Raw genomic sequence first — 14,329 nt, 5'->3', positions numbered from 1 at the left:
CACAACAACACAAGGTGAGGCTTTGTCAGCGTGTGTGAATGTTTTGACTTAAAACTTTGGGGACTGCAGGAATTAATATTCTTGGTTCTTTCGGTAAAGTCAGGTAGATAGAAAATTAAATGAAAATAATAAAAATAAATGTAAATATAGCAAAAATACTCACGTCGTTTTGATCGCAACACAAGTGGTCTTTATTTAATGTAATTGTATTATCAATTATTGTTATTTTCTATCTACGTAACTTTACCGAAAGAAACAAGAATACGTGTGTCAATGTCTATCGATCAAAGACACTCAGCGGAGAGAGGCGCAAACTCCAAATATACAGCAGGCGTCAGGGTCGGGATCGAACCCACGACTTCCTGTATACCAGGTGAGGTATTTAACATCTCACCACGGAGAGAGACACGCAAACGCCTGTTAGCCTCGGCTATGTTCGTTGATCCTCGATTAATTACTTGGTGGAGTGAGAAAGCATTCATGCCGAGCAGATGAAGGTGGCCAGGCATGATTCTAGACACGTCACCGCCTGTTTACTCAGTGACAGTGTACAGTTTGTGTTTGCAGTAACGTCTATTAACTCTGTTGAACACGGAGGTTATATCATAACAGTAGTTTACTTTTGTTTTCCTCTGGAACTCTTTATAAGAATGGAAACAGGAAGTTAACACAGCACACACATTCAGCTGAAGTCGGAACTGTTCATCCCAGCATTCAAGGACATCTGTGCCTGGATTCATACCTCTAAGTTGCAATTGAACATTAATTTATGAATTTCTGCATAACACAAATAGTATTGTTTTCAACACCCTTTGCTATTTCAGCTGAATTTAGCTCTCATAAATATTCCTTTTGTAGCCAGACAGCCGAAATTGTGTGCTCAGAGTTTTGGGTGAACATTCATTTTGAAGATACGAGGACTTCCAGGCATGTTTATGACCATTTGCCCTCTCATTGCGTGCCATAACAGCCCTGTGATGAATTTGGGAAACGTTTTTACTACATCATGAATATATTAATCTAGACGTGTAAGTCACATGTGACTATATATGCATTCCTCTGTGCCTCGATACTGTCGTGTAGATGGTGTGGATATTATTTTTTTCTGTCTGCAACTGATGCTTCCTCTGACGCTTCCTCTGCAGAATTCGTCTGATGGAGCAAATGCACTCAGCGCAGCTCGGTATGACAAGTCAACAATGCGACCAGCGTGCATACAGCACGGATCGGACTGGAAATTTGACACAGCACCAGATAACTCACACAGGAGAGAACCCCTTCAAGTGCACTGTGTGTGGGAAGGCGTTTGCACATTCATCAAATCTGCAAAGACACCAGAGAACACACACAGGAGTGAAACCCTTCAGGTGCACTGTGTGTGGGAAGTCATTTGCACATTCATCAAATCTGCAAAGACACCAGAGTACACACACGGGAGAGAAACCCTTCAAGTGCAGTGTGTGTGGGAAGGCATTTTCACTGTCATCTGTTCTTAAAGAACACCAGAGAACTCACACAGGAGAGAAACCCTTCAAGTGCAGTGTGTGTGTGAAGGCATTTTCACTGTCATCTGTTCTTAAAAAACACCAGAGAATACACACAGGAGAGAAACCCTTCAGGTGCATTTTGTGCAGGATGATGTTTGCACATTCATCACATCTTAAAGTACACCAGAGAACACACACGGGAGAGAAACCCTTCAAGTGCACTCTGTGCGGGAAGGCGTTTTCACAGTCACCACATCTTAAGGTACACCAGAGAACACACACGGGAGGGAAACCATTCAAGTGCACTTTGTGTGGGAAGGCATTTTCACAGTCATCTGTTCTTAAAAAACACCAGAGAACACACACAGGAGAGAAACCCTGCAAGTGCACTGTGTGTGGGAAGGCATTTGCACATTCATCAAATCTGCAAAGACACCAGAGAACACACACGGGAGTGAAACCCTTCAAGTGCAGTGTGTGTGGGAAGGCATTTGCACATTCATCAAATCTGCAACGACACCAGAGTACACACACGGGAGAGAAACCCTTCAGGTGCACTCTGCAGGAAGGCGTTTGCACAGTCACCACATCTTCAAGTACACCAGAGAACACGGAAGCATCAGATGATCCATAAGGAGTGCAGTCTGAAATCAGCTTGTGAAAGTCAAAAGTGCCACCATGAGCCCATCCCTCATGAAACACGAACCGGAAGAAAATCCCAGCTTGGACACTTTTAAAGGTATCGAGGTGAAATATGAAGAGGTGATGGTGAAGAGGGAAGAAGTGATGGTGAAGAGGGAAGAAGTGATGGTGAAGAGGGAAGAAGTGAAGGTGAAATGTGAAGATGAACATTTACTCCAAAATGGGACCTTCACATCGATCGAGGCAACGTGAAGCAGGAGGAGAATTCTGACTGTGAGGCAGAGCGAGGCAACTCCCAGCAGTTTGTGGAAGTGGAGGTGTGGGTGGACTTCCTAGACAATCCAAAGTCAAGTGGAGACCCGGTAGATGTGTAAGCCAGAGACGATGTCGCTACAATAGATGCACCTTTGTCACAGGCCTTTAATGACAAGAATGTGAAGTTGAACACTCAATTCCTAGGTTCAACCTGCAGAGTAAGAGCGAGCGGCCAGTATTTGTGGACCTGTGGATTGGGGAGATCTCTGACCAGGAGCGAGAGACAATAAGCTCCCAAGCATTCACGATGTTCTCATGATAATTGCTTTTACGCTTTGCTCGCTTAATCGCCTCGGCAACTCGGAGTTCCGTGTCGTATCTCGTCTGAGACACTCGAAGAGCATCCCCAAGTAGCAGCTGCCCCTGTGTGGCACAGGGTGGTGGCCCTGCACCGGCCTGCATGTGGACAAGAGCCTGTCAGTAGGGGATGATGATTGATGCGTCATCTCAGTTGTGTTGTTTGTAGGTAATCTTGATTCGAAGCTTTCGCGACTGCAGGAATCCACACTCTTGGGTTATTTCGGTAAAGTCATCACGTGGGTAGAAACATAACAGACCACGGCGTTTAGATCACAACACAAGCAATCGTCATCAGGTGGGACAACCACAGCAAGAAGAAGACGCTGAAGTAGGCGCCTACTTCAGCAGTTTTGTCTTCTTGCTGCTGTGGTTGTCCCACCTGATGACGATTGCTTGTGTTGCGATCTAAACTCCATGATCTATTATTTGTAGCTAATGTTTAGAATTTGATACATTTTGACCCAGATGCCAGCATGCAATGGCCTACTCGTTTTGAATGACACTACAATAGTTTGTTGTACATACACTGTTAAGCAGGCGGTGCGTATTTTAAAAATAGCTTCTTGTTAATACGATGTAACCTGATGCAGTATATTTCACTGCAGTAATTAAATTTTGTTAATATGCCTGTCAATAATTACGAATGAATACTTGTCAGTGCGTATTTTAAATGTTATTCTTTTATATGGTGATGTTGATATCGAAAACTGACACATAACTGGCATGCCATAAATAGGAAATTAACTCTGTTTATTCAAATCAATGTATTCATATATGTTGATAAACTGTTTCAAGCAGATTGTCTCTAACGGCGACTACAGGGACCACGTGATTGTTTAAAAATGTCTTTGATTATAACTATAATTGCCTACAATTCGTCATGTGTAGCTTATTTAGACTATAATTTATTCACTACCCAAAATGTATTTACTTGAAAACATAGAGCTGATATTTGTAAGCAATGTCTTTTTTATTTATACGTTTGAAAAAATATATTTGCACAAATTGAACTTGTTCAGATACAAGGTGAATTCACAAGGCTTTGTAAAAAATCCAATTTTTCAGAATTTTGCCTTAACGGAGAATATTGTTTAAAATGTTGGTAAAAATAAAGATTCAGAAATATATATTGTGCCGTGTCTACAATTTTATTGTAAAGTGGAATTGGTAAAAAAATGATGGTTCAATGAGCCACTCTGTCTATGGGAAAGCTACCCATACGGATGCTTACCTGAAACCGGATTCCCACCACCATCCATTCCAGAAGAATTCCTTCATCAAGACTGCACCATAGAGCCCAATGCATATCCGACCAGGAACACATAGCCAGTAAACTCAAGCACGTACACCAAGCTCTTAAGGCTAATGGTTACTCCGACTACACAATCCGCAAAGCTATCACTCCAACCATGAAGAAGGACCCTCTTGAGGAGACTTTCAAAACCATCACTTTACCCTACATTGCGGGGATCACAAAAAAGATCTCCAAAATCTTGAATAAACACAAGACCCAGGTCCGATTCAACACATTACATAAAATCCGTGATCTGGTTCCGTCTGTAAAAGATGTGATTCCGGACATACAGTACCCTGGCGTCGACAAACTAAGTTGCCTCTGTGGTAATAGTTACATTGGAGAAACTAAACGCCATGTCTCGGACTGCATTCGTGAACAGAATCCATACCTAAAACACGGTAGGACCAACACCTCGGCCGTGGCAGATCATTGTTATAATTCAGTAGGCTCACATGACATTGACTTCTCCAAGACAGAGGTTCTTTGTAAGCCATCTGGCTACCATGAGAGATTCGTTCATGAGGCTATCCACATATACAAGCACAGAGGCAATTTCAACCGGGAAGATGGATTCTGGCTTAGCAATCATTGGAAAGATTTGATAAACCATTTCGGGTCTTAATTGATTGTTCACGCTTACGGTGGCTTTCAGACCGCATTCCATTATTTTCGTCTCCCCCCTCCTCTATTCCGAACATAGATGGACTCGTCAATCTGAATAAACTGCCAAATCGCTCTCCGTGGTGCTAACGTTAAAAAAACCCGCCACTTTTTTCAAAATTTCTTGCTGTGGTTTTTACACCTGATGATGATTGCTTGTGTTGCAGTCGAAACGTCGTGAGAATTTTATTTTATATTTTTATTATTTTATTGTTCCCCTTCTATGTGGTGACTTTACCGAAAAATAAAAGAATAAAAATATAAAACAATAAAATTTAATTGTTTTATATATTTTTGTTATTTTATTGTTTCCCTTCTACGTGGTGACTTTACCGAAAGAACCAAGAATATGAATTCCTCGCAGTCACGAAAGCTTTAAATGAACATTTATTATTACTTCGCTAACATCTTTCACTTTCGCACGCCGCTAATTTTTTGCGACGAGGTTTCATTACCACAGGTTACACGTGCAGTGGGTCCAAGACGAGGCGAGACGGTTCGCTGGAGGCAACACGTTTATTCAACAAGGGAACCACAGCACAGAGGGGTGACGACCCCTCACAGCCGATAACCTCAGGAGGCCGTCCCTCCACACTACGGTGCCCTTACTCTGGTTCTATGTCTGAACCCGACCCTAGCCAGGGTCACTGGGCTCTTCGCTTCAGGGTCTTCAGGGTCTTCAGGGTAGCGCTCAGAGTCTTCTTCAGGTGGACGAGGACCGCCAAACCCGTTCAGGGGTCCGGCTTTTATCCCCGTTCCAGGATCTCTCCGCCCCTGGCCAAGCCTTCTGGGACTCTCTAGGGGGCCCTGGAACATCCCCCAGCCCCCCCCCCCTCTTGGGGTCTGGGGGCCCTGTTCGTTCGTCCCACCTGGTCTGTACACCACCCTCTGTTGACGCATGTCTGCTATTACAGGTCAGCTCCCGTGGTAATACGCATACAGCCCAACAATGGCGCTACATCATCCCCCCCCCCCCCCCTTGTAACATCCAGGCGTCTGCTACGTTCACAGGAAGTCCTAGACGCATGCACGAATATGCTCAAGGTGCCATGTCGTACGTTCGAGCGTATGGATGTCCCCGACTTATTTATTACCTTTACATGTAATCCAACTTGGCCTGAGATAAAACAAAAATAATAACTTTCATTCGGCCAGACACCCAGCCGTCGATACGACTTCACAGCCAGGGTGTTCAGACAAAAGCAAGTCAAATTCATTGAGAGCATTCACTGAGAGTCGTGTTTTTTGGAGAAACAAGATGCTGGATGTACTCAACTGAGTGGCAGAAACGAGGACTTCCACATCATAGGGGTTTCCCCTTTTTTTGTGGCAACAAATCTGAAACCGTTTGGCGTCCTCTGGTCGAGCACCAATTGGGTCGAGGCTCTCAAGAAAGCCGTCCCTTGGTGTGGAACAAGCGGTTTCAAGGACAATGCCACATATATATTATCATAGTGCGTGTTTTTTGTTTGCATTTTGACTGCAGGTATTGTGGTTAATGCTGTAATATGAATCCTTGTAAAAAGGTTTCAGTTTTGTTGCCAGAAAAAAGGGGAAAAACCTCTATTATTATATTTTGGTACTGCCAAAGGAGGTCTAATGATGTAGATGACTTCCCCACGCTCATATTTTAATCTGGCTGAAAGAAAAAAAATCATCCAATCCAAATCGATGTTATATCTGTCGAGTTTCCAAATCCAGAGGAAGACCCACCACCCAGCCCCACCTCACCACCCTACACCTCACCACCCAGCCCCTCCTCACCACCCTACACCTCATCTGCTCCTCACCACCCTACACCTCACCACCCAGCCCCTCCTCACCACCCTACACCTCACCACCCAGCCCCTCCTCACCACCCTACACCTCATCTGCTCCTCCTCACCCTGCATCTCCCCTCCAGCTGGTGTATCTCAGCCATGATGTCGTCTATCTGCTTGAGAATCCGGCACTCCTCCACCCTCTTGAGACTCGCCACCCTCTCCTCCTCCTCCTCGTCGCCCGACTTGCAGTCGCCATCATCGGCTGCACTGCGTGATCTCCGTAGTCCCCTCCTCCTCCTCCTCTTCTTCTTCCTCCTCCTCATCTTCCTCTCCTCCTCCTCGTTCTCCTCCTCGTTGTCCGCCGCCTCCTCCTCGTCTCGTGCTCTGTCGACGCTCGGCTGCAGGCGGCTGGCGCGAAACTTCAGCAGCAGCCTGCGGACGCCCCCCGTAGACTCCACCACCTCCTCCTCCTCGTCCCTCCGCTCCTTCACCTCGTCACCCTCCACCACCACCTCCCCCTCCTCCTCCTCGTCCGTCCGCTCCTTCACCTCGTCACCCTCCACCACCACCTCCCCCTCCTCCTCCTCGTCCCTCCGCTCCTTCGCCTCGTCACCCTCCACCACCACCTCCTCCTCCTCGTCCCTCCGCTCCTTCACCTCGTTACCCTCCACCACCACCTCCCCCTCCTCCTCCTCCTCGTCGTCCCTCCGCTCCTTCACCTCGTCATCCACCACCACCTCCTCCTCCTCGTCCCTCCGCTCCTTCGCCTCGTCACCCTCCACCACCACCTTCTCCTCATCCCTCCGCTCCTTCACCTCGTTACCCTCCACCACCACTTCCCCCTCCTCCTCCTCGTCGTCCCTCCGCTCCTTCACCTCGTCATCCTCCACCACCACCTCCCCCTCCTCCTCCTCATCGTCCCTCCGCTCCTTCACCTCGTCACCCTCCACCACCACCTCCCCCTCCTCGTCATCCCTCCGCTCCTTCGCCTCGTCCCCCTCCACCACCTCCTCCGGCGATGACGATGATGAAGACGACGACGATGCGTCCGAGAACGACCAACAGCTGGACGACAAATACAGCCCTACATCGGTAAGACATCTTCATTCATAAAAAATTCAGAACATCTTGTGAATGTGATTAAAGATATTAAACTTACTCCTGATGATATTCTGGTAAGCTTTAATGTGATTTCTCTATTCACTAAGGTTCCAGTGGACGAATCGCTTAAATTACTTGATACACTAGTAAAGAATACCGGTTTACAAAAAGATATTCCGAAACTTGCTGGCCATTGCTTAAATAACACTTACTTCTTATGGAGAGGGGATTTCTTTAAACAAAAGGAAGGAGCAGCAATGGGTTCTCCTTTATCCCCTGCTATAGCAAATTTGTACATGGAAAACTTTGAAATAAGAGCACTTGCCTCGAGCACATTAAAACCATCCTTTTGGTTTAGGTATGTGGATGACACTTTGGTTGTCTGGCCACATGGTAAAGATACACTTAATGATTTTCTAAATCATCTCAATGCACAAAACCCGGCCATCCAGTTCACCATGGAAATGGAGGTGAATAATACACTCCCATTCCTAGATATTTTGCTTGGACATGGCCTAAACGGTAAAATAACACACAGCGTTTACAGAAAGCAAACGCACACTGATGCCTATCTGAATGCAGAATCACATCATCATCCAGCTCAAAAATCCTCTCTTATTAAGACGCTCGTGCATCGGGCGAAAACAGTGTCAGATGGTGAGAGTCTAGTGAGAGAGATTAAACACGTTAAAGACGCACTACGACAGAATGGCTACAATAATGCTCAAATTAACAGAGCACTGAATGCCAAATCACGATCGCAAAGCAATACTACTGAAAGCGACCAGATTGTTAAAACAATAAAAATTCCATATATCTCAGGAGTAACTGACAAATTAGCCCGCGTTTTGCAAAAGCAAAACATTACAGTAAGATTTGGTACAGTACACAAAATTCAAAAACTAGTATCTTGCACTAAAGACGCATTACCTAAACTATCAACAGAAGGTGTATATCGGATTAATTGTTCATGTGGCAGCTGCTACATTGGGCAGACGGGACGTAACATCAGCGTAAGACTAAAAGAACATCAGAGAAATATTAAATTATCTCAAACACAACTGTCGGCAGTGGCAGAACATGCTTGTCAACAAGGACACTCAATTGATTTTGACAATGTTGCAGTGGTGTGTAAAACTAATTATTACTGGCAAAGACTAATCAGAGAATCCATTGAAATTGAGAGGAACAAGAATAACTTTAATCGCTCTGACAGCTACCGGCTCAGTGCGGCCTGGAAGTGTATTATTAAATAATACACATTACATTTTGATTTAAAGAATTACTAATCTACAACTCATTACTAATCATAACCAATGACTGATTACTAATCCATTATATAATTACATTCCCCCCCCCTCCGCCTCTAATCACTGCACCTGATGAGTTAAGTGATGACGTCACTCTTCTGCTCTATATAAAACCGGGAGCAAGCGAGGGCTTTACCATTCTGGCGAATTGCCCGATGATGCTGGAAGTATTTACCAGCGAAACGTCGTACTCAAACTGTAAATGTGGATTAACTCTTCAACACACCGGTGGGCTGAAGTAGTGAATTATTTGTCTTTTGTCAACGTGACACTTTTCTTTGCTGATTGGCCGTGTCGGGTGGTGGAGGGTTACGACACATTTATAAATAAACGCGATCTAACCCAAAAACCTTTATTATGAATAATATTGGTCGCGAAAGCCTACGTGTTAAACTGACTAACCTCTATGGGGAGGATACTTTTCTTAAAACCAGAAAATTGGAGAAGCTTCGCATTAAGCGGATGAAATTGATATCTTCACTGGCGTTCCTCAAAAGGTGCAGAGATTCAAAGGTAATACCAAACGCAGTTAAAATAACACATAACATAAAGTCTTCTAAAGCTAACCAAATACTACACAAAGCTAGCGAATTATTATTAATAGAGAGAATACAGCACAATAGGAGTGAATTATCTTACATTTCGGAATCGCTAAAGCAGTTACACTTAGATATAAGCAATAGTGTATCTATGCATTATTGGAATATAATCGATAACATAACACAACAATCGGCTGATAATGTGTTTAAACTAACAAAAACTAACCAAATTAATAAATTTTCTAGACTACATAATAAACAAATCCCTACTGAAAACCAAAAATGTAAAAACAAAACTGTACTGAACTTGACCAACACTGTATTAACCGGTGACATGGTCTCTATCCTTTCTAAAGGCCTTAACTTTGCCGTTACCCCACGCACAATTCCAGTGGATGAGATAATTGCTGAGGTAGAATCAGCAGTTAGACTCCTTCCACATAATGAGGCAGAGATGACTAGACATGAGGTTGCTAAAATAATTGAGAATAGCAAAGTTCCAAAAGTAAATATTAGCTCTAACGAGGCAAAAGCCTTAAGAGAGCTGCGTGTAAATAAGGATATCCAAATCCTAGCAGCTGATAAAGGCCGCACTACTGTACTGATGTCACGAGCCGATTATGATAATAAAATTAGAAATTTACAAGAGGAAAGTACCTACATTAAAATTAAACGAGATCCAACTAATACTTTAGAACGTAAGACCACTGCAATAATTGCAAATTCATTAATCCCTAAAAATGAGCAATACCTAATTAAGCCAAGGGCCTCAAAACCACCTAGACTCTATGGGCTACCAAAGATTCATAAAATCGGCATCCCATTACGACCCATAGTCAGTACAATTGGCTCTGCCACATATCAATTAGCAAAATATATAACCAAACAAATACAGCCCTACATCGGTAAGACATCTTCATTCATAAAAAATTCAGAACATCTTGTGAATGTGATTAAAGATATTAAACTTACTCCTGATGATATTCTGGTAAGCTTTGATGTGATTTCTCTATTCACTAAGGTTCCAGTGGACGAATCGCTTAAATTACTTGATACACTAGTAAAGAATACCGGTTTACAAAAAGATATTCCGAAACTTGCTGGCCATTGCTTAAATAACACTTACTTCTTATGGAGAGGGGATTTCTTTAAACAAAAGGAAGGAGCAGCAATGGGTTCTCCTTTATCCCCTGCTATAGCAAATTTGTACATGGAAAACTTTGAAATAAGAGCACTTGCCTCGAGCACATTAAAACCATCCTTTTGGTTTAGGTATGTGGATGACACTTTGGTTGTCTGGCCACATGGTAAAGATACACTTAATGATTTTCTAAATCATCTCAATGCACAAAACCCGGCCATCCAGTTCACCATGGAAATGGAGGTGAATAATACACTCCCATTCCTAGATATTTTGCTTGGACATGGCCTAAACGGTAAAATAACACACAGCGTTTACAGAAAGCAAACGCACACTGATGCCTATCTGAATGCAGAATCACATCATCATCCAGCTCAAAAATCCTCTCTTATTAAGACGCTCGTGCATCGGGCGAAAACAGTGTCAGATGGTGAGAGTCTAGTGAGAGAGATTAAACACGTTAAAGACGCACTACGACAGAATGGCTACAATAATGCTCAAATTAACAGAGCACTGAATGCCAAATCACGATCGCAAAGCAATACTACTGAAAGCGACCAGATTGTTAAAACAATAAAAATTCCATATATCTCAGGAGTAACTGACAAATTAGCCCGCGTTTTGCAAAAGCAAAACATTACAGTAAGATTTGGTACAGTACACAAAATTCAAAAACTAGTATCTTGCACTAAAGACGCATTACCTAAACTATCAACAGAAGGTGTATATCGGATTAATTGTTCATGTGGCAGCTGCTACATTGGGCAGACGGGACGTAACATCAGCGTAAGACTAAAAAAACATCAGAGAAATATTAAATTATCTCAAACACAACTGTCGGCAGTGGCAGAACATGCTTGTCAACAAGGACACTCAATTGATTTTGACAATGTTGCAGTGGTGTGTAAAACTAATTATTACTGGCAAAGACTAATCAGAGAATCCATTGAAATTGAGAGGAACAAGAATAACTTTAATCGCTCTGACAGCTACCGGCTCAGTGCGGCCTGGAAGCGTATTATTAAATAATACACATTACATTTTGATTTAAAGAATTACTAATCTACAACTCATTACTAATCATAACCAATGACTGATTACTAATCGATTATATAATTACATTACCCCCCCCTCCGCCTCTAATCACTGCACCTGATGAGTTAAGTGATGACGTCACTCTTCTGCTCTATATAAAACCGGGAGCAAGCGAGGGCTTTACCATTCTGGCGAATTGCCCGATGATGCTGGAAGTATTTACCAGCGAAACGTCGTACTCAAACTGTAAATGTGGATTAACTCTTCAACACACCGGTGGGCTGAAGTAGTGAATTATTTGTCTTTTGTCAACGTGACACTTTTCTTTGCTGATTGGCCGTGTCGGGTGGTGGAGGGTTACGACACATTTATAAATAAACGCGATCTAACCCAAAAACCTTTATTATGAATATTATGAATGTGTTTCCGTCGCTGCCGCTGCTTCTCCAGGGCGCGACCCCGGCGCCTCTCGGTGGGCGGCGGCGGCTCAGCCAGCGGCCGCGGCATCAGCGAGGAGAAGTGGAACGTCGCCTCAAGCGGGGCCGAGCGCCGCTTGCCCGCGACCCCCGGCGGCGGCGGCGGCGGCGGAAGAGGAGCCGGCGGCGACGGAGGAGACGGAGGAGGCGGAGGAGGCGGAGGAGCGCGGCAGGTAGAGGAGCCCGGGCAGGGATCGGGATTCGGTCCCGCCGGGCAATCCGCCGCCGCCGCCACCACCTCCCGCCGCTTGCTTAGCGGCGACCGCCCGGCCAAAACCTCCTCCTCTTCCTCCTCCGCCTTCATCACCGCCTCGGCCTCCTCTTCCCCTCCTCCTCCTCTCGCTCCGCCTCCTCCTCCTCCTCCGCCCCTCCTGCTGCTCGCCCTCCTGCCCACGCCCTGCCACCAAAAGTCGAAGTGTCTCTTCCACGCCGCACGCGGTTCAACCGCGGCCTCCCTGCGTCTCTCCGCCTCCTCCTCCTCCGGCTCCTCCTTGCCCGCCGCCTCGTCGGCACCAAGCGCCGGCCCCGACTCTCCGCCGCCGTCTTCGCGCACCGGGGCGACCCTCGGGCCAATTCCCGGCGTCGGCGTCGTCCGGGCGCCGTCGCTGCCGCCGCCGCCACCGCCGCGAGAGCTCTCCTGGGGGGGCGCCGCCGCCGGGAGATTCCGGCGGCGGCGGCGCCCCCCCTCGAGAGCCCGGAACGTCACGGGGCGACGAAGATGACGGCCGCGGCGGGGAGGCCCCGGCGCGGGCCACGGCCCCCCGGCGTCGTCGCCGAGCGGGCGAGCGACCTTGGAGGGCGCCGCGTGGGACTCGGCTCCTCCTCCGGCGTCGTCCGTGGAGCGCTTGGGCACCCGGATGGGCCGGGAGGAGCGAGCCCTCGCGGAGGGGGCGGACGTGGCCATGGCCGGGGTCGGGGCCGGGGCCCGGGCCGGGGGAGGCCGTCTGGGAGGCCGCTGGTGAGGGGGGAGGGCCGGAGGAGAGGGAGGAGACACGGGATCAGATTCCAGCATTCAGCACGCAAACATCCCGGTAGCGGTGGTGTTATTAGTGGTAGCGGTGGTGGTCAGTGATTGTAGTGATGTTGGTAATGGTGGTGGTGATGGTAGTGATGGTAGTGTATGGTAGTAGTGGTGGTGGTGCTGGTAATGGTGGAAGTGGCGGTAGAAGTGGTGGTGGTGATGGTGCTAGTGGTGGTGGTAGTAGTGGTGGTGTAATGGTGGTGGTAGCGTTGCTGGTAGTAGTGGTGGTAATGGTGGTGGTAGTGATGGTAGTGTATGTTAGTAGTGGTGGTAATGGTGGAAGTGGTGGAAGTGGTGGTGATGATGGTGCTAGTGGTGGTGGTAGTAGTGGTGGTGTAATGGTGGTGGTAGTGACACCCGAGATTGTATACAGGTTAAGGGGGGGGGGAGAGACAAGAAGGGCCGTGGGGCGGGGGCTAAGTTAAGCCGCCTTCTGTTATGCTGCAGGGGGTTGGGGGGGGCGGAGAGATGGCCGTGTGCAGGTTGAAGAGCGTTACACACGTGAACCGGAGGCAGGAGGCAGCAGTTAAGCTGACAAACTGGTTGCCTTGCAGAGTATACTGCTGTAAACTATAAGGCTGCTAAAGTTTAACTTGGGTTTAACTTTATTTTTTTTACCTCCGCGACTTTACCGAAAAAAATCCAAAGAGTATGAATCCTTGCACATCACGAAAGCTTCAAATCTAGCGCCTCACATCGTGTTAGTTTGGCACCGATGTTCGTGCTGATTTTTTAAACTAGATCAATAAAACAACATTGATTACATAATAAAGTATAAAAGCTTTCGTGACTGCATAAAATTACTCATTGGTTTTTTCGGTAAAGTCACGTATGTAGACATTTTATTATAGAAATACAATAAAATTATATTAAAAAACCAATGAGTAACATTGATTACAGCCCCAGCTCAGGTTTTTTTTTTCCCATCAATGAAACAGCCCCTGGAGTGAGAGCACCTTCCAGGGTATAAACCAACACTGCCGCACGTCTGTCCAAGAGCTGTGTAAAAAAACAATTGAGTTGAAAACAATGTCAAGCCGACAGGGAAAGGGGCTCCTGGCAACTGTGACCACCAGCCAGGTCGATGTGTTGGTAATGAGAATGTGCAATTTGTTTTATCCTTGGAAACACGGACTATGAATAAAACGAGATATTCTTAGTTCTTTCGGTAAAGCCACGTTGAAGGGAAACAATAAAATAATAAAATATATATAAAACTAAAAAATCTCACGACGTTTCGAC

Source organism: Petromyzon marinus, unplaced genomic scaffold (genome assembly GCF_048934315.1).
Source record: "Petromyzon marinus isolate PM22_M1 ecotype Great Lakes invasive population unplaced genomic scaffold, UKy_Petmar_22M1.pri1.0 PM_G_Scaffold_10, whole genome shotgun sequence".
NCBI classification, from domain to species: domain Eukaryota; kingdom Metazoa; phylum Chordata; class Hyperoartia; order Petromyzontiformes; family Petromyzontidae; genus Petromyzon; species Petromyzon marinus.
Note: the sequence above shows the minus strand (reverse complement) of the source record.